We start from the raw sequence: 19,385 nt of genomic DNA, 5'->3' as shown, positions 1-19,385 counted from the left end.
CAATTTGGCTGGAGCATAGAGTGAATAAAGGAGAGTAATGTGTACATCTGGAAGGTACTGTGCAGTTAAATGGTGAAGAAGGATTTTATGTTATACATGAAGAAACTGAGGCCCAAAGTGAAATACTAGTAAGTACCTGAATGAGGATTCCTTGACTTTTTAGCACCTCCAGACCTCAGAAGCATGACATTACTAAGGTCAAGAAGCACTAGTGATCATTTAGCTGTTGAGTAAGATTAATATGACTGGTCAAATTAAAATTTCATCAACTTTGCCTCCTCCAGTCATTGACCCAACTTGGGCTTTTTGCTTACTTAACAAGATTGTTCCTTCTTCCTTTGGACTCCATGTTCAATACTTATTTATGGGCACCTTTTATGCACATAATAAAGTATGACCAGATGGGATGAGCAGCCGAAAGCCTGTAAGATTTGTGATGCTCGTTGGCCAGGATTAAACATATCGGTGAACAGTTTGAATATCTGGCAATTGAAATCCCATCAGAATTCTGCTTAACCCTCTTGTTGCTGAACCCTTCAGACTAGATGTCTTTCTGAATCATGTTGTTGGTTCTCCAAAGTCAAGGTAATCATTCATTTACTACTTTTGGTGCATCTAGAAGAAACCAAAGCAGAGAACTGAGTTCTCTGTGTTGTGTCTGGTTGAAAATGATTTTATCCTTTTAAACCTAAAAATTCCTCCACCAAAGTCTCTACTCAGGGTTTTACGGAAGGTGGGGTAGAGTGGAGGAAGGGGGATGTTGACCTTGGGCTTTGGAGGATATTGCCATGAACCCTAAGGTTCTGAGAAGTGATTAGCAATGAATTCCGTGCCTGTCTTCTGACAACCAACCTAGCTCCTTCTGGATATGTTAGCCAGCAAGAAGTAAAATTTTTGTGGAGGTAAAAGTAAGAAGACAGTGCAAGAATAAATATATAATTATCTAAACCACATATTCTGGAAATCCATAATGAATTCTATAGAAATAAGAGAAGGAAGAATCCATCATGGGCTAAAGTAGTTCAGAATATCTTAACAGGATGGATACTAGCAATAGTAATCATATTTTTTTATTTTTCAGAGACTGTAGTGTTCCATAATTCAGAACCCATAGGATATTGTTATTATAACATAGGTCTTTGTTTCGAGGAGAAGTCCAGGGACATTAGAGGGGCTTTACCATATCAAAAAAAAAAATTGCAGCCTACTCTCCTCCCCCTTTTACATTCAGAGATCAAATCTTTGCTTCTTTGTATACTGCTTTTCAAGGACATATGTTGGGATGGATGAGCTCCATAGTTTGCCCACCTAACTAAATGTTATAATATGAACAATAGGAATTCTTCATCCACTTTGTTTTCCTGTGTGGATAGTTAGATAAAACTCTTTTGAATGTCTAAGATCTCATCCAGGTGGCTTCAAGTTCTGAAAGCTTCACCGTGATATCTGCAAGGAGGAGGATTTGGAATATCACTTGGAGGGCAATAGAGAGACATCTTATAGGTGTACGCAGAAGACAACGCAAAACAAATAAGGAACTAGATGAAAAAATGTCAGCAAAGAAAATGCATGATTGAAAAAAAAGGGAAATGAGCTATTAAGAGCCAGGAATAAGCAAAGGACAGCTTGTATGCTCCCCTAATAATTATCATTATGGCAAAAGAAAGAAAGAAAAGGTCCCCTGCATGTTGATCCCATGATCCTATGGGGCAAGTAATGGGTGAATGGGGACAAAAGTATCTCAAGATGGGCAGGCATGGATGTTCTTGAGATATTCATTGTTGAAGGGAACATATATTTCAGTGAGATCTGAGATCCATTGAAGTGTTTAAATGCCTCAAATTCTTGGGAAATCACAAAGCTCTTTTAACATCTCTAGGCTTATATTTTGTATAATTATGTTTTGACTATTTGGAGAGCTAAAGGATTTGTTTTCCAGGTAGGTGTTAGCACGAAGTTGAGAATGAGCATGACAGGGAAAAGTCAGGTTCTTGAGGGAGCATGGAGGAATTCAGTTCCATTTAACAATTATTTTTAAAATTCCTACTTAGGAAAGGCACTTTGCTAGGTGGTAGGGACACAAAAACGAAGACAAAATAGTCTCTGCCTTTCAGAAACATATTCTACTATGGAGTATTCAGAAAGGTAAAATGAGGACAAAATTTTAAAAGGACTAAAATAGCCATTAGATTTGAAATTGTTCCTATGTATTGCAGGGAGCCCACCAAAGCTATGTTGTTGAAGCAACAAAGCATGGTAAAAGGAAAATTAGTGTTGGGGGCAGAAGACCTGGGTTCAAATTCCATCTGACACTTTTTTGCTGTGTCTCCATGATCAAGTCACTTAATTTCCCGGAGTCTCAGTCTACTCATCTATAAGACAAGGATAATAATAATATTTAAATTGGTCATCTCATGGCACTATTGAAAAAAAATCACTTTTCAAACCTCAAAGTGTGATATAAATGAGTTGTTGTTGGTATTATTATTGTAGGCTGCTACATATTCTGCCAGTGTCTAAGTCTGGCTCAACCTGTGGTTGGCCTATGGAATTGACCCAATGTAAAATCACATACAGAGGGCTGGAAAGACCATGTGGTACAAATTTCTCATTTTACAGGTGGGGAAACTGGGGCCTAGAGAGGTTAAGTGAATTGCCTATGGTCACATGGATGGAAAATAGAATAGAGCTATGAACTCAGGTCCATGGGACACCAATTTGGACTGTATTATGATATGGACTACAAAATAACAAGTAAGGAACTATGAAAAACAACTAATTATGATTAAAACAAAACAACTGTATTATGATTCCTACTATGATGTCTCACCACCATAGTGCAATGAAAAGAAGGAAGGGAAGAAGCATTTATTAAGCACTCAGCTTTTCCAAATGTTTTCATCTCTCCCCAAACCTCTCTTGGCTCCTCTTCCCATTACCCTCTCACCCAAGAATCATGCTCGTATTTCACTGAAAAAAATGAGACCATTTGCCAAGAACTTCCTCTTCTCCCTTTGCCCCCAACTCATATCTCTCAGATGCCTTTCCACATTCACCCTTCTGTGCCAGGCACTGTGCTAAGTGCTTTATAAATATGATCTCATTTGATAATAAGAGAACTGAATCTGGGATCCGGTATAGTATCTATCACTTACTGGTATATGACCTCAAACGTGTCACTTAGCCCTCTATAAACTCCCTTTCCTTCTCTATAAAAAGCACAAAAGTAACTGAGATTAGTGGCACGTAACTTATCTATAAATAAAGTCTGTGATATAAAACAATAAAAAGTAGAGCATTCCTGTTTCTGCCAATGGAAGTACTATCACACAGTTGGTGTCATTCACCTAGCAACATTTGGGGAGCACAGATTGTGTGTGCAGCTCTATATTACAACAGCTATTTTCAGCCCCCTTCCTTGTTTTAATTACTTTTCATTGTTTCCCCATAGATGTGCTTTGAGAATGGAACTCTAAATGTTTCTATGCTGAAAGATGGTTAAAAAAAAAAACCTTATTTGGGAATCTGAGATAACTATATGGTCAACTTTGTTGTTATTTAAGGTCCTTTTTGAAATTTAGGATACCGAATGAATGATTTTGGTGTTTTATACTCCAATTTCCTGATCAGCAGTGTTCTTTTGTAATTCAAAATTTGAGTACCTTTTTTTCTGTTCCATTTTTTTCTTTTCTTTTTTCTATGAATAATATTTTATTTTTCCAAATTGCACATAAAAACAATTTAACCTTTATTTCTTTTCAATTTTGAGTTCCAAATTCTTCCTCCTTCTCCTTCTCCCTCTCTGAGATGATAAGCAATTTGATATAGATGATATATGAGCAATCATGAAAAAACATTTCCATATTTGTCATGTTGTGAAAGAAAACAGAGAGCAAAAATATGAAAAAAAATGTGAAAAAATAGTATGCTCTGATCTGCATTCAGACTCCATCAGTTCTTTCTATGGAGGGGGATAACATTTTTCATCACAAGTATTGCTGTTACTGTGTACAATATTGCAGTAGCAAGCACCCTAGCACACCTAGGATGGCCTGCTAGCACAGGTTCTTTGATCTGCTTTATAAAGGAAAGACAGCTTCAAAGGGGTTAAAAATTCTTCTTTAATTAAACATATATAAGAAATTTAATAGTTCAGGAGAAAGGTTAGCACCTTGAACATGGAGAAAATACAAGCACAGAAATTAGTACAAAGCTTCAACAGACAGAGCTCTTACAGTCTGAACAAAGTAATACAACCACCTACAGACATCACTGGATGGGAGAACACAAACCTCTGAGTAGTTGGAGGGCTCTTAACAAATGCCTACTCAGAGTCCCTTCCAGGAAATCAAAAGGCCTTCTTGTAAGCGAACCCCCAAAGGAAAATACCAATCTCCCAATATATTTAAAAAAGACTCAACTCCTGATTAGCTCAGTTAGTAGGCAGGAAACCTATTGACTCAGCACAGCTGTGAACCATCAGAATTCAAAGGCGATGGAACCTTCAGATATTTTCAATGACCCTGGAAAGTTGAACTCCAAAAAGAAATCAACAAAAATCCCACTTTGCTTACTCTTACAAATGTTCTCCTGGTTCTGCTCATTGCACTTCATAGCAGTTCATGTAAATCTTTTCAGGATTTTCTGAAACCATCCTGCTCTTTTAAATATGTCTATAAGGGTTTGACACTGTAAGCTCCAGAGAAGCAAAAAACAAAAACAAAAACAAAAAGCACTATACTGTGTTCTACATTGGCATCAAATTGTCTATTTTCAGGCTATATTCATGTTAATATTAAATTAACTAGGTTTATACTTTGTCACTTAGAAATTTGAAATCCATTCTATCATCCAAGTCACAGGATATATAGTAAAAATCTTGAGCACAGTAATTGTTAGACTTATATTCATAGGACTGACATTCAAATTCTGGCTCTACTATACCCACAGGACCTTGAGCAAGTAATCTTCCTGGTATATAAATGAGATGGCTGGCCTCAGTGACTTCTGAAGTCCTTTTTTACACTATAGCTATGATCCAATGGTCCTCAGCCAAAGAGAAAGGTCTGTAGCATCTAGTAGAGGGGAGCATTCGTACCCACTTGAAGAAACACTATGTTATGTTCCATTTATGAAATTTAAAATAGTTTCGATAAAATGATTTCTATATATTCCTTCCTAGGTTTTTCTAAATTCAGTACTTAGAAATTTGGCCATAATAAGTAACAGAGAAATGGAGTTTGGGAATTCAACAATTCAATTCAATAAATTTGTAACTCCTTTCTCTTAGTAAGAACTATGCTGAATCCTAGAGATTTCAGTCATTTTTCAATTATGTCCAACTTTTTATAACCACATTGGGTTTTTTAAAATATTATTTATTTTATTTTTTAATTTATGGAATAAAACAAGCATTTCCATAACATAGTATAATTTTTAAAAGATGATTGCACCTGAAACTGCAAATTTATTATGTACAACTTGCCATTCTTTTTAAATATATAATAAAGTTATAAGGTAAACCCTACCCTAGACATGGCTACCATTAGACATAAATGAGGATTTTGTTGACAAATATACTGGAGTGGTTTGTCATTTTTTCTCCAGCCCATGTTAAAAATGAGGAAACTGAGGAAACAGGATTAAGTAATTTACTCAGGGTGAGATCGTATTTGAACTCAGGTCCTCTTGATTTCAGGGTCAGCACTCTATCCGCTATGAAAAGGCAAAATAAATAAACAAATAACATACTCCTGGCCCTCAAGGATCTTAGAATACATTAGACCAGTATGACATATAAGGCAACAATCATGCAATCAACAAGCATTTATTGAGCATTTTCTATGTTCCTGGCACCATGTTAAGTGCTAGGGATAGAAAGGAAAAGCCAAAACAATCCCCACCCTCAAGGTGCTTACATTCTAATGGGGTAGTGAATATGTGTAAAAATAGGTATAATTCACATTAATAAACGCATGCATGATACAAGCAAAGGAAAGAACTGAGGCAAACTGATCTTCAGAAAATTTGAGAAGGGAAAACATTTTCAGCTTGGCTGGGATCATAGAAATCTCTCGGGAAGAGGTGGTACCTGTGTTGAGTCTTGAAGAAAGAGAAATTTAAGCAGGAGGAGATGAAGAATGGAGAACTAGTGTATGCCAATGGACAGAGGTAAAAGATAATAGAAGTAGACTGTGAATAGATGATAGTCCAGTTTGGCTGAAGCAAATAGTGCTTGAAGCAAAGTGTGTGAAGTAAGGCTGGAAAAATACATTGGAACTAAACTGTATCAGCCTTCAATGCTGATAGATAATATAGGGAGTCACTGAAGATTATTAAACAGGGAGATAACATGATTTGCTGCCATTACAAATACAATTTTAGCAACTAAAGGAACTGGAGTGGGAGGGGAAGAAAAAGAAAGGAATAGATTAGAGAAGGAATCGATAATCAAGTGTTTATTAAGTACCTACTGTGTTCCAAACACTATGCTAGACTCTAGGGATGCAAAGTCAAAAGCAAAATATTCCCTATCCTCAAGAAATTTACAATATAGACAAGGGAGGCAATGTATAGTATATATAAAGGTATATAAAAATTGTACAGCCTATATAGACTCTGGGGATCTTTATCTCTGCTCCATCTCGCACTAACAAGTCAGGTCCATAGAGGGTAGTTGACTACATCTCCCCTTCAGGGTTTCAGGGTATAACCATAAGCACCTCGACATACACAGGGGTCCTGCTATCACAGGTTCTTTGATCTGTTTCTCTAAAAGGAAAGGCAACTTTTGAGGGGTTAACAATCATTTTAATCAAACACAGGTATCAGAGAAAATCAAAAGCAAAATTGCAGAGAAATCAAAAATAAACAGACAGCACTTTCAAACTACCTGACCATTAATACACATACACCTTTACCAGAGAGGGAAGAACCAGCATCTGGGTTTTCAAAGCCAAGGAGGGAGGCGCTGCTTAGCGGCTTCCCGGAGTCTTGTCTGACACACCAACCTTCTTCCAAAAACTAAGTCCCAAAGTAAAAACTCATCCTCAGAGTATTTATACACTTTTCAGAGCCAGAGGGCATGATCTCTGACCCAGTGCCTCAATAGAAAAAACAAAAGGTACTTGGGACCCATGGGGAAGATCTTCTTTAATCACATCCAAATAGAGGCATTATGTTTCTTGATTATACTAAAACAAAAACAGCAAAAGATCCTACTTTGCTTGGCCTTACACAGGGCTATCCCTGAGAGGGTTGGGTTGTATTTCTTATAATGCTGTTGGTTCAATCTCCCATTCCAGCATGTTCTCCCCAATATCAATCTATAGTGCCAGTTAATATTGCTTCAATGTCATTAGTTAGCACCACAACATCATTTTAATAATCACCAATTAGATTTTACAAAAGGGATATTTACTGAAAAGATATAGCAGGAACAGAACATGTCTCTCTGAACTGGAGGCACATTCACCCTTATACTGACTCAGTTCCTAGGAAAGATGGACTCAAATTTAAAAAAAAAATGCTACAGAGCATCTGCTACCAACTTCACATGGCGATGAATCCAGTTGTTCCAAAAGATGACATCTCAGTTGCCCAATCTAATGGATTGCTAGTGCTAGATACTGAAGGTCACTCTTCATGAGCTAGGCTTCTAGCAAACTGGCATGAAATCCAATCCTTAGATCTCTGGCAACTCACTATCCCAACCTTTCAAAGTTTACAAGGTCATAACTATCTCCAGTATTTAATTCACCTAAGAGAAAGAATGGGAGCAACATTGTGACTATATGCTCATAGCTTCATATGATCCTAGGTGGGGACAATAGGCTACTTGGCACTGGTACTACCTCTTTCCCCACCCAGAGGCTTACAACAATTATTGCCACCTCACTCAAATTCACAAGGGTGGTGAAGAAGAGGGTTTCTGTTTAGTGACCTTTTGAATACACATTCATTGCTGAGCATTGGTTTGGCAGTCAATTAAAAGAGCATACAGTAGATAGTGCAGAAACAGTCATAGAATACCAATCAGTGGTCCAAAATGGCGAGCAGGGTCTTCCATTATGGTGAGCCCCAAAAGTGGCTCACCAAATATCCAGGTACTCCCAAAACCGGGCTCCCATTGGCCATCCCTCTATTATTATAGACACAAAATAGGTACAAGATGATGGAGAGAAGGACAAGCACTAGCACCTCATTAAGATGATGGGGCGTGAGCTAAGTCTAGAAGGAGTTAGCAACACTCAGAGGCCTCAGCGAGGAGGAATTACATTCCAGGAATAAGGCACATCCAGTATAAAGGCATAGTGATAGTAACTGGAGTGCTCTAATATTAATAAGAACAGTTTGGCTGGATCTAGGTGTGTATGAAGGAAAATAGTGTGCAACGAGGTTGGAAGTGTATGTAGAGTCAAGGTCATGAAAGGTTTTTAATGACAACAAAGTTTGCATTTGATCCTTGAAGTAATAGGAAGCCACTAGAGTTCATTGAGTAGGAGAATAACATGATCATAACTGAACTTTAGCATTATCACTTTGTCAGTGCACGAGAGGGTAGAATAGAAAAGAAAAAGACTTGAGGCAGGAAAACTAGTAGAGAAGTTATTGTAATAGTCCAAGTAAGAAATTATGAAAGCCTGACGTAGGGTAGTAGTTGTGTGAGGAGATCAAAAGGAAAGTATGTGAAAGATTTTATAGAAATATAAAATGGAATCAAGGGTGATACTAAGGTTGTAGATCTGAGTACCTAGAAGGATAGTGGTACCCTCAATACTACTAGAAGAATTGGGAAGAGGGCCAGATTTTGGATAATAAATAATGTTTGTTTTGGATATGTTGAGCTTAAGTTTGCAAATTACGTAGTTCAAAATGTCTTATGGGCAGTTCATGATATAGGACTGGAACTCAGGATACACACACACACACACACACACATACACATATATATGCATACATATAAACATGTATGTATGCACACATTATATGTGGGTGCATATGTGTAGGGTGTGTCTCATGTGTATACACATACACATGCACATATACTGTATAATCTGGTGCTGATGAGGCCACCCAGAGGGGAAATAGAGAGAGGGCCCTAGACAGAAAATTGAGGTAGACTCAGCTAAAGGATGTGATATGAATGATGATCTAGGGGCAGGGGAGACAAAGTATTCAAAGAGACAGAGGAACAACCAAGAGAGAAGAGGGTCACAAAAACCCACAGGGGAGAGAATATCCATGGGGAGGGTGATTGGTGGTGTCAGATTCTGCAGGGTTCAATAAGGATGAACATTGAGAAAAGGCCATGAGATGTAGAAATCAAGAAATTGTCTAGAGGGTGGAGCCAAGATGGTGGAATAGAAGGATGAACCTGCTTTAGCTCTCCCCCCTTAGCCCTTAAAATACCTGTAAAAATGACTCTAAACAAATTCTAGAGCAGCAGAAGCCACAAAATGAGAGAGTGAAACAGATTTCTAGCCCAAAACAGCCTGGAAAGCCAACAGGAAAGGTCTATCACACCAGGCTTGGGGCAGAACACAGACCAGCGTGGGCCACATGGCATGGACAGGAATGGATCAGGTTTCAGGGTGCTGAATCACAGGTCCCTGGTGTGGGTTTCCAGATTTCTCAACCCACAAACGCCAAAGACAGCTTCAAAGGTCAGTAAGAAAGCTCTTTTCACTTGGGTGAGAGAGGAGCTCAGTCTGGCCTGAACCCTGGCCTCAGGGCAGCAGCATTCACTTGTGGAGCCCTCTGCCTAAAGACCCTGAGGGAATCAAGTAGTTGATCTAGGTCTCAATCCTGAGTGGCAGTCCTGGGGTGAGGAGTGCTGGCTTGGAGGAGCTGGTGGCAACTGTGGAGAGGGAATCCTACTCACAGTTCCAGGGCAGAAAAGAGTGGTTTTGTTTGCTCAAAGACCAGAGTATAGGCCAGGAGATGAGTAAACTCCTTTCCTTTGATTGTGCTCCCTTGAAGGAACTGAGAACTTACAGGTCCCTGCAGATATCTCAGAGAACAGCTGCATAAAACCTTTGAAGCCAAGGGTAGTATACCCTCCACTTAACAAAGGACTCAAAAGTCAAGTAACTGGCTGGGAAAATGTCCAAAAAGGGGGAAAAAATAAGACTATAGAAGGTTACTTTCTGGCTTTTGGATGAGGAACAACAAAGCATACCACCAGAGGAAGACATCAAATTCAAGGCTTCTACATCAAAAGTTTTCAGAAAAAAAAATATTCAACTGTCTTAGACCATAGAAGAGCTCAAAAAGAATTTTGAAAATCATGTAAAAGAGGTGGGGGAAAAAATGGGAAGAGAAATGAGAGTGATGCAAGAAAATCATGAAAAGTGAGTCAACAGCTTGCTAAAGGAGACCCAAGAAATGCTGAAGAAAATAATACCTTTAAAAATAGACTAACCCAAATAGCAAAAGAGGTCCAAAGAGTCAATGAGAAGAATGTCTTAAAAAGCAGAATTAGCCAAATAGAAAAGGAAGTTCAAAAGTTCACTGAAGAAAATAGTTCTTTAAAAATTAGAATGGAGCAGATGGATGCTAATGACTTTATGACAAACCAAAATATTATAAAACAAAACCAATAGAAAAATAGAAGACAATGTTAAATACCTCATTGGAAAAACAACTGACCGTGAAAATAGACACGACAGATAATTTAAAAATTATTGTTCTACCTGAAAACCATGATCAAAAAAAAGAGACTAGACATCAGCTTCCAAGAAATTATCAAGGAAAACTGTCCTGATATTCTAGAACCAGAAAGCAAAATAGAAATGGAAAGAATTCACCAATCACCTCCTGAAAGAGATCCCCAAAGGAAAACTCCTAGGAATATTGTAGCCAAATTCCAGAGCTCCCAGGTCAGGGAGAAAATATTACAAGCAGCCAGAAAGAAACAATTCAAGTATTGTGGAAACACAATCAGGATAACACAGGATTTAGCAGCTTCTACACTGAGGGACTGAAGGGCTTGCAATATGATATTCCAGAGGTCAAAGGAGATAGGATTAAAACAAGAATCACCTACTCAGCAAAACTGAGTATAATACTTCAGGGGAAAAAGTGGAATTTCAATGAAATAGAGGACTTTCAAGCATTCTTGTTGAAAAGACTAGAGTTGAATAGAAAATTTGACTTTTAAAAACAGGAGTCAAGAGAAACATGAAAACTTAAACAGGAAAGAGTAGCCTTAAGAAACTCGAGTTGAACTGTTTACATTCCTACATGGAAAAATCTTATTTGTAACTCATGAGACCTTTCTCAGTATTAGAGTAGTTAGAGGGATTATATATACATATGTGTGTACATGCATGTATGCTTACATATATATATTATGCAGGTGGGGGTATGTATGTATGTGTATATTATATATGTGTAGGTGTGTGTGTATGTCAGTGTATGCGTATATGTCTATGTGTATATATGTGCATGTATGTGTGTATGTATATGTATATATATGCATATGTGGATAGATAGATAGATGGATAGATAGACAGACAGAGGACACTGAGCTAGTTGAATATGAAGGGAGAATACCTAAAAACAATAAAATTTACTATTGAATGGAATGTACTAGGAGTAAGAGAAAGAGACGTAGAATGTAGCAAATCATCTCACATAAAAGAAAGTGGAATGGAAGGGAAGGAGTGGGAGATGAAAGGAAATAAGTGAGACTTATTCTCATGGGATTTGGCTTAAGGAAGAATAATGTACTCCATTCAATATGGAAATCTATTTTACTCTGCTGAAAGGCAAGGGGGAAGGGGACAGGAGAGGGAAGATAATAGAAGGGACAGCAAATTGGGAAAAGGAATAATCAGAAGCAAACATTATTTTGGGAGGACAGATCAAGGGAGAGAATGGAATAAATAGAGGGCAAGACAGGACAGAGAGAAATGTGGTTATTCTTTTACAATGTAACTATTATGGAAGTGTTTTACATGGTTACACATGTATGACCTATATTGAATTGCTTGTCTTTTCAATGAGGGTGGGTAAAGAGGGAAGAAGGAAGAGAATATGGAACTCAAACAATAATGAATGTTAAAAATTGTTTTAGCATGCAACTGGAAAATAAGATGTACAGGCAATGGGGTATAGAAATCTATTTTGACCTACAGGAAAATAGAGGAGAGGGGGATAGAAGAAGGGAGGATGATAGAAGGGAGGACAGACTGGAGGAAGGGGTGGATGAGGTGCATGCTATCTTAGTGTGGGGTTGGGGAGAGATGGGGAGAAAATTTTGAATTCAAATTCTTGCGAAGGTGAATGTTGAGAATTGAAAAATTAATAAATTATATATTTTTTTAAAAGAAATTTTCTAGTAACTTGGGAAAATGAGGTTTCAGTTGAGTGATGAGATTAGAAAACAAAATGCATCATTTTGAGAAGTGATCGAGAACCATTTAAGTGCAGCCAATAGAATAAAATTTTTTCCCCTGTGAGTTTGACTGAGAAGGGGAGAAAAGACATAGAATACGTTGAGGTGGGAGAGTCTAGTCGATATTTTTTAAGATAAGTGAAACTTGGGCATATTTGTAGGCAACAAGGAAGGAGCCAATAAATAGTGAGAAACTGAAGGTTAGAGAAGACACTGGACACATCAAAAGGTGCAGCTAGGTGGTGCAGTGGATACAGCACCAGTGCAGGAGTCAGGAGGACCTGAGTTCAAATCTCACTTCAGACACTTGACACTCACTAGCTGTGTGACCTTGGACAAGTCACTTAACCCCAATTGCCTCATCCTGGGTCATCTCCAGTCATCCTGATGAATATCTGGTCACTGGATTCAGATGGCTCTGGAGGAGAAGTGAGATTGGTGACGTGCACAGCCCTCCCTCACTCAAAACAAAGTCAAGTGCAAGTCATGTCATTATTTCTCTGATAGCATGGTCTTCTTTGGCAACGAAGGACAAACATACAGATGCATCAAAACCATTTAAGAGGCTATTTATTGCAATAGTCCAAGTAAAAAATGATGAACACCTTTTCAGGCAGTTTGAGTGGAGAAGAAGGGACTGATGTAAAATTTATGAAACTGGGGAACTGTGAATATGGAGTGGTTAGGAAAAGAGAAGAATCGGAAATAACTGAGATTTTGGACATGGGATGAATGGAAATATGTGACATCAACAGAAAATAGAGAAGTAGGGAGGAAAGGTAGATTTTGGAGGAAGATGGTGAGTTCATTTTGAATATGTTCAGTTTGAGATAATATTAGAATATCTAAGCTATGAGATGTAAAACTGGTCCTCAGGGGATATATTGGAGATATATCATTAAATATCATCCTCACAGAAGCAACAATAGATTTCATGGAGCAAAGTTAAAGTGGATGAAGTGAACAGCACCAAGGGCAGAAGCTTGGATGATATCCATATTTAGAGGCTAGGAGGATAATGGAACACTGAAGGAAAATAGCGAAGGAGAAATAAGATAGGTAAAAAGAGAAGCAGTGTCAACAGAAGTCAAGGGAGGAGAGAGTAGTTAAGAGGTAGGAGTGGTCTATGGTGTCAAAAGCCACATTAAAACAATTTTTACAAATTCTTTTTGCCTTGAAAGGTTTTGCAGAATGCAAATTAGTAGGATTTTTTCAAATGTGTTTGTACTCTCTATAAATAAAATGTTTGTATAAAAGGGAAAAGAAAACCTAAATTTGACAGAAAGAATGATATTTATATTTTGGGGAAACATTCTTAATATCAGAAGATCACAAGTGCTAAACCAAGGTCTACAGTGGGTCATTTCAACAGATGTGGACAAGACAGAAGTGTTAGTATACCCCTGACAGTGTATTTCATTCCCTAGACATATGTGAAACCAAATGTGTAATATCTTTAAAGTCTGTTCAAAGTTACTCAGCTTTCTTCAGGTTTTTTAAGAGATTGAGAGAGGAAGTTAAGATTATTTACTTTTCTTAGATGGAAACAAATGTATAACTAACATGGGCGCAAAACAGTTTTAAAAATTATAGTTAGTTTAATGGAGAATATTTTTGTTAAGTGTTATAAACACCTCTCCTAAAACAACTATCATTATCAATCAATTAACAAACATTCATTAAGCATCAAGTCTATATGCCAAGCTCTGTGCTAGGTGCTAGGCAGACAAAAGTAAGATAGTCCCTGCCCTCCAGGAATTTATATAATCTTGAGGTGAGGGGACATGGACAACATTTACATAGATAGGTATTTAGAAAATAGATACAAGATGATTTGGAGAGGGGATAGTGAGGAGGGCACCATCAAGGAGGAGGATCAGGAAAGGCTTCAGTAGAAGGTGATACTTGAGTTGAATCTTGAAGGAAACTAGGCAGAGCTGAGGAAAGCATGTGTTATGGGCATGAGTAATGCCCAGTGCAAAGACAGAAATGGAAGATGGAGTGTTGGGTACAAGGAGCAGTGAGAAGATAAGTTTCACTGGACCATAGTGTGAATGAAAGTGACTAATGTATAATAATGTTTTATAGTTAGGTTTGAGGTAAGTGGTAAAGCATTTTAGATGTCAAACAAATGAATTTGCATTTGAGTCCTTGGCTAATAGAAGTTTTGATGACCTGCATCTCACTAAATAAAGCATATATGACTTTCCTCAAGAGAGACAGAGGTATTTACTCTCCATGAGTGTATACTCAACACAATAGGGACTATCATTTAGATCTCTTGACATTTCACTTGCACTAATGGAAATATGACCTATCCATTGTTTATCTCTCCTCTTGCTACCTAACTGGTCCATCTTCTTTTCTAAAACACAGTATATCTTTCTGATGGCATTCTTCACCTGGTTTCTTCTGGAATTCTTCTGGTATTCTCACTGGTAATATATTGCAGCCTCCTCATGTCCACCATATGTCTCCCTATGCCCTATGACTGGCTGACAAATTTGATTCTCCAGAGACTGTAGTGCTCTATGTCTCACAGCTGCATACCATGGTTTTAAAATGGCCTTTTGTTTCAGGAAAAAAGGAAATGGACCTCTTTCCTTTTCCTCAACGTTGAACGCCAGCTCATTGTCTATTTGTAGTGTCAAGATATGTGAGTTACTCATAAACCAACTCTGTGGATTACATCTGATTGCATACTATATTCCTTATCCATTTGATCTTCTCTGTGTAGATAGTTAGGCCAACTCTTTTGAGTAACTATGGATCTCATTAATATGGTTTTTCAATGATCTAGACCTTGATGTAATCAGCACATTATTTGTTAATGGAAGCATCTGAAGGACCTTATCATTATATACCCTCCAGGACAATGGCAAACATCTTTGAACACCCAGTGAAGGATTCTTGGGAGAATGTGGACAAGACTTGCAGAGGATACAAGGGTATGGATGGGCTGTCACTGAATCAATGTATCCACATCGCTGACATCACCACCAAAATAAGCGTCAAAGTAGGATACACAAAGACTAGTAAGGAAATTTCTAGCTCAAAAAAACTGAGGGATATAAATGTATATAAATATCTAAGTATAAGTAAATATAACTATCTATCCACAAGATAGCACAGTATAGTGAACATAAAGCTGGCCTTTAGAATCAGAAAGAATCTGTATTTTTAAAGTCCTGCCTCTGGCACATATTGGCTTAATCTCCTAGGGCCTCTGGCTCTAAGTCTATGAATTACAGAAACATTGCCAACCTGCATAGCTAAGGGAGTTTTCTCACCAGGAGTTCTCTACACTAATAAAATCACAGCTCTGACCTATCCCTTTCCCTCAAAAAATAAAACTCAAAGATTACTTTAATAAATTAAGAATATTTGGTATAGGATTTTGTTTGTTTTTCTTTGTGTTTTTTTTAACCAATAACCCTAAAGATCTTGGTGTATGAATGCTCTAGCAAAGAGGATATTAGATTATAAATCAGTGCCTCTCCTAGTGTCCAGTGGATCATACATGTGACCTAGCAGCTGTAAACACCAAGACAAAAGGAAAGGAAGAGAAAAGTGGAAAGAGCTTGTAAAATGGCTTTATTAATAGCAGGGGAGGGAGAGAAGGGCAGAAACAGATGGAGACACACAGACAGACACCTACTCTGGGGGAATGGCCTAACTGGGGGAAAAACAATAAAATATAGCCTCAAGAAAACAAGATACAACCTGATCTGGGAGAGAAAAAGAGAGATAGACGGACAGAGAGACACAGACAGAGACACTGAGACCGAGAGAGGTGGAGACAGAGATAAAGTCAGACAAAGACAGAGAGAGATGGAGACAGAGACAGAGAGCACTGAGCTCCTGGGCTAGTCACAAGAAAACAAGAGTGAAGTTCTGTGTTATTCCTTTTATCCTTCGCGCTATTTGAATTTCAGTCAGGTAATACGCAAGAGAGCCGGGAACAAATTGCCCTCGTTCTTGTTAGTGTCTCAAAAAGTTTACTCTGAGAACTAGAAAACTAATATTTCTTTGGCCTTCTACAGCGGGTGCCTGATCTGATGCTAGAGATTCCATTTGGAGATTTTTTAAGAGAGAAGTCAGATTTGAATCATGAAATCGCAGTTTCTTTGATCATAATAAAGAAATTACTGTTTGGTTAGTAAGATAAAGCAAGCTGTGCCGCCACCTCCACACCATTCCTATGTCCAATGAGCTCTCTTTTCTCTAATTCTAAGAATTACAGAACCTCAGGTTTAGAAAGAATCTCAGAGACCATCTAGACTGACCCATACCAGAATAAGTATCTCCTTTTTATTAGTCCCAGCAAATGATCATCTAGACTTTGTGTGAAGACCCCAGGTACAGGGAGACCTGCCAATACTTAAGATAATCCTATGCACTTTCCCTCAGTGCTCAGTGGTAAGAAATCCCCTTCCTTCCCTATCTCCTACTCCTAAGCCTAAATCTCTATACAGCCTCCACCCATTTCTCCTTGTTTTGCCATCTGGGTAGAGCAAAACAAGTCTAATCTTTCTTCCCCAGGAAAATCCTTCAAATACTTGAAGACATTTTCCATGTCCATGCTGTCTTCTGTCTCCAAACTAAACATCCCCATTTTCTTCAACTGATTTAGAATAATCTGGAGGCCCTTCACCATTTGCTCTTTGGGTTGCCCTATCACACTATTGTCCCCTGTTGAGCTAAGAGGGTCTACTAAAGCTACCAAATCTTTTTCAGAAGAATCTTTGTCAAGTCTTCAATGAGCATTTAAGCGCCAGCTATAGACCAGGCACTGTGTTAGGTGCTAGTGAGAGAAAGACAAAAATGAAAAAAGCCCACTACCCTCAAAAAGCTCACATTCAATTGTAAACTTTTACATCTCTCCTTAGTACATCTTATTACATTTATTCTAATGTTTTAGCCTGTTGAGATCTTTGGGGATCTCTTTGTAGCTCTTCCAGTTTGTGGTTTTGTTTTATTTTGTTTTTATAATTTCCACATTTGATATGTCATTGTAAAAATTTAGAGTATCACAGGATAAAGCACTCAACCCTTGTTGAGTAAGGTCATTGCTCTGATGTTTGGATCATTCTACTAGACACTACCTTCTAAAATGACATTTAACCATTGATGACTACTCTTTGAATTCAGCAATTCAAACAGTTCTGAATCCAACAAACCAGAATATCATCCAGCTCAGATCTCTCCCTCTTGTTATCTAAAATAGCATGAGTGACTTTGTAAAACAGTTTAAGAAAACTTATTACTATCAGCACATCTGTTCTTCTCTGCACTGATAACACTTCTATGTTATCTTTCAAATATCACCAACAGTGACACTGAAATCAACTGCTGGATCTCAGCTTCCTAGGATATAGTTCATCTGCACCAAGTCACCTTAACTAATCAAGGGCATCTACTTGCTTCTTACTGTCTCTCTACTTATCTTGCATATAAATTCCCTGTTAATTAATTTTGTTCTGTCCTTTACAATCCAAAGAAAATTCTCATTAGCAGAGCAAAAAGGCAAAATAAGAATTGAGTGGCTGTATCTTCTCTCCGTTGTTCATTATCATTGTCCCACCTTTTCCAAATAGTGGTCCTTCCTAAAGTGTTGGACCAAGAACTGAATGCATTACTTCACATGTGGCCTGATTCAGCCAGAGTACAACAGAATTATAAAATCCCCAGGCCTGAACATTCTGCTGCTCTTAAAATGAACAATGCAGGCAAAATTTATTAGATCAGGGACTCTAAACTTGGAGCTATAGATAAATTGGGAGGGAGGGATAGTTCATGATGAATGAGGAAAAATTTTGATAATTATATTTTTTCCTGTGTGGTTAGACTGATTTTTTTAGTGGTAGTGAATCAAACTTAGAAGGATAGCACTGGAGTTGGAAGGTATCTTAATAGTCTTGATTTCATAAATACAGATACAGAGGTCCAGAAAACTAACTGACTTGTTCAAGATCAGATAGGTAGTAAGGTCATCCAGGTCCTCTGGCTCTAAATCCAGTAGTCTTCCATCAGCACCATGTTAGTAGATGTTACAGAAAATACTTTAGTGCTGATATAATCAATACTATGTCATCCTCAAACCTCACCTTGTAAAAGAGGTCCCACTCAGACTTGAATTCCACACTGGGCATCCTCCTTGAGAATGATGAACACTGGAAAACAGATACCCTCCTAATTTTTGCTACATTTGGTAGAGATAATAAGATTCTTGTTGAGTAAAGTCATTGCTGTGATGTCAAGAAGCCATATGCAATCCTAACACAGGTATTACAGACCACTTGTTAGGGGGCCTTGAAAGGTATACTTTGCTCTCCTGAATTAAATACATTTTTGTATTTAAATAGTAAACCCATTAGGATCTTGTATTCTGTACACCTGCCAATAAGTTGTGTGTTGATAAATTGTTCTCATAAATACTTTATAAGGACAAGAAAATAGGCATATTGATCAATAATTACTGATGTGCTCATCTTTTAGGGATAATTATATGATTTATTATTTTTTCTCAACAATCTGTAAGCCTTTATTTAGCATCTGCAATGTGACAAACATTAGGAAATAGGATATATAACAGTAGGTACAAAATATATACCAAGTCTTTTCAAAGATAATTTGAAGAAGAAAGCAATAACCCTTGGCTGAGAATGGGAAAGGTCTCATAGGAAATGACAAAAGATGAACAAAGTTTGTGATTCTAATATATAGAGGCAAGAATGCTGTGCATTACAGGTATGGAACTTATACAAATGCATGCAGATTAGAGACTACCTGTCATGTACAAGGAACAATAATTAGCCAACTTGGTTGGAATGCAAAGTTTGTGATAGGGAGCAATGTGCAATAAGACTGGAAAGGGAGACTAGAGCCAGGCTGTGAAAAACTTTAAATACCAAAACAGAATCTTTATTTTATCCTAGAAGCAAATGGGAAATACTGGACTTGGTTTTACTTGTTTGCTTTTTGA

At 37.7% G+C, this 19,385-nt stretch overlaps 1 protein-coding gene across 3 annotated transcripts in view; it reads left to right on the top strand.

Moving 5' to 3' along the window:
* Nucleotides 1–19,385, top strand: part of CPA6 (carboxypeptidase A6) — a 365,360-nt gene that overhangs the window by 210,400 nt on the left and 135,575 nt on the right. The gene's annotated exons all lie outside the window — the stretch shown is intronic.

Source organism: Notamacropus eugenii, chromosome 4 (assembly GCF_028372415.1).
Source record: "Notamacropus eugenii isolate mMacEug1 chromosome 4, mMacEug1.pri_v2, whole genome shotgun sequence".
NCBI lineage: Eukaryota > Metazoa > Chordata > Mammalia > Diprotodontia > Macropodidae > Notamacropus > Notamacropus eugenii.
This window is presented reverse-complemented; position numbering and strand designations above follow the sequence as displayed.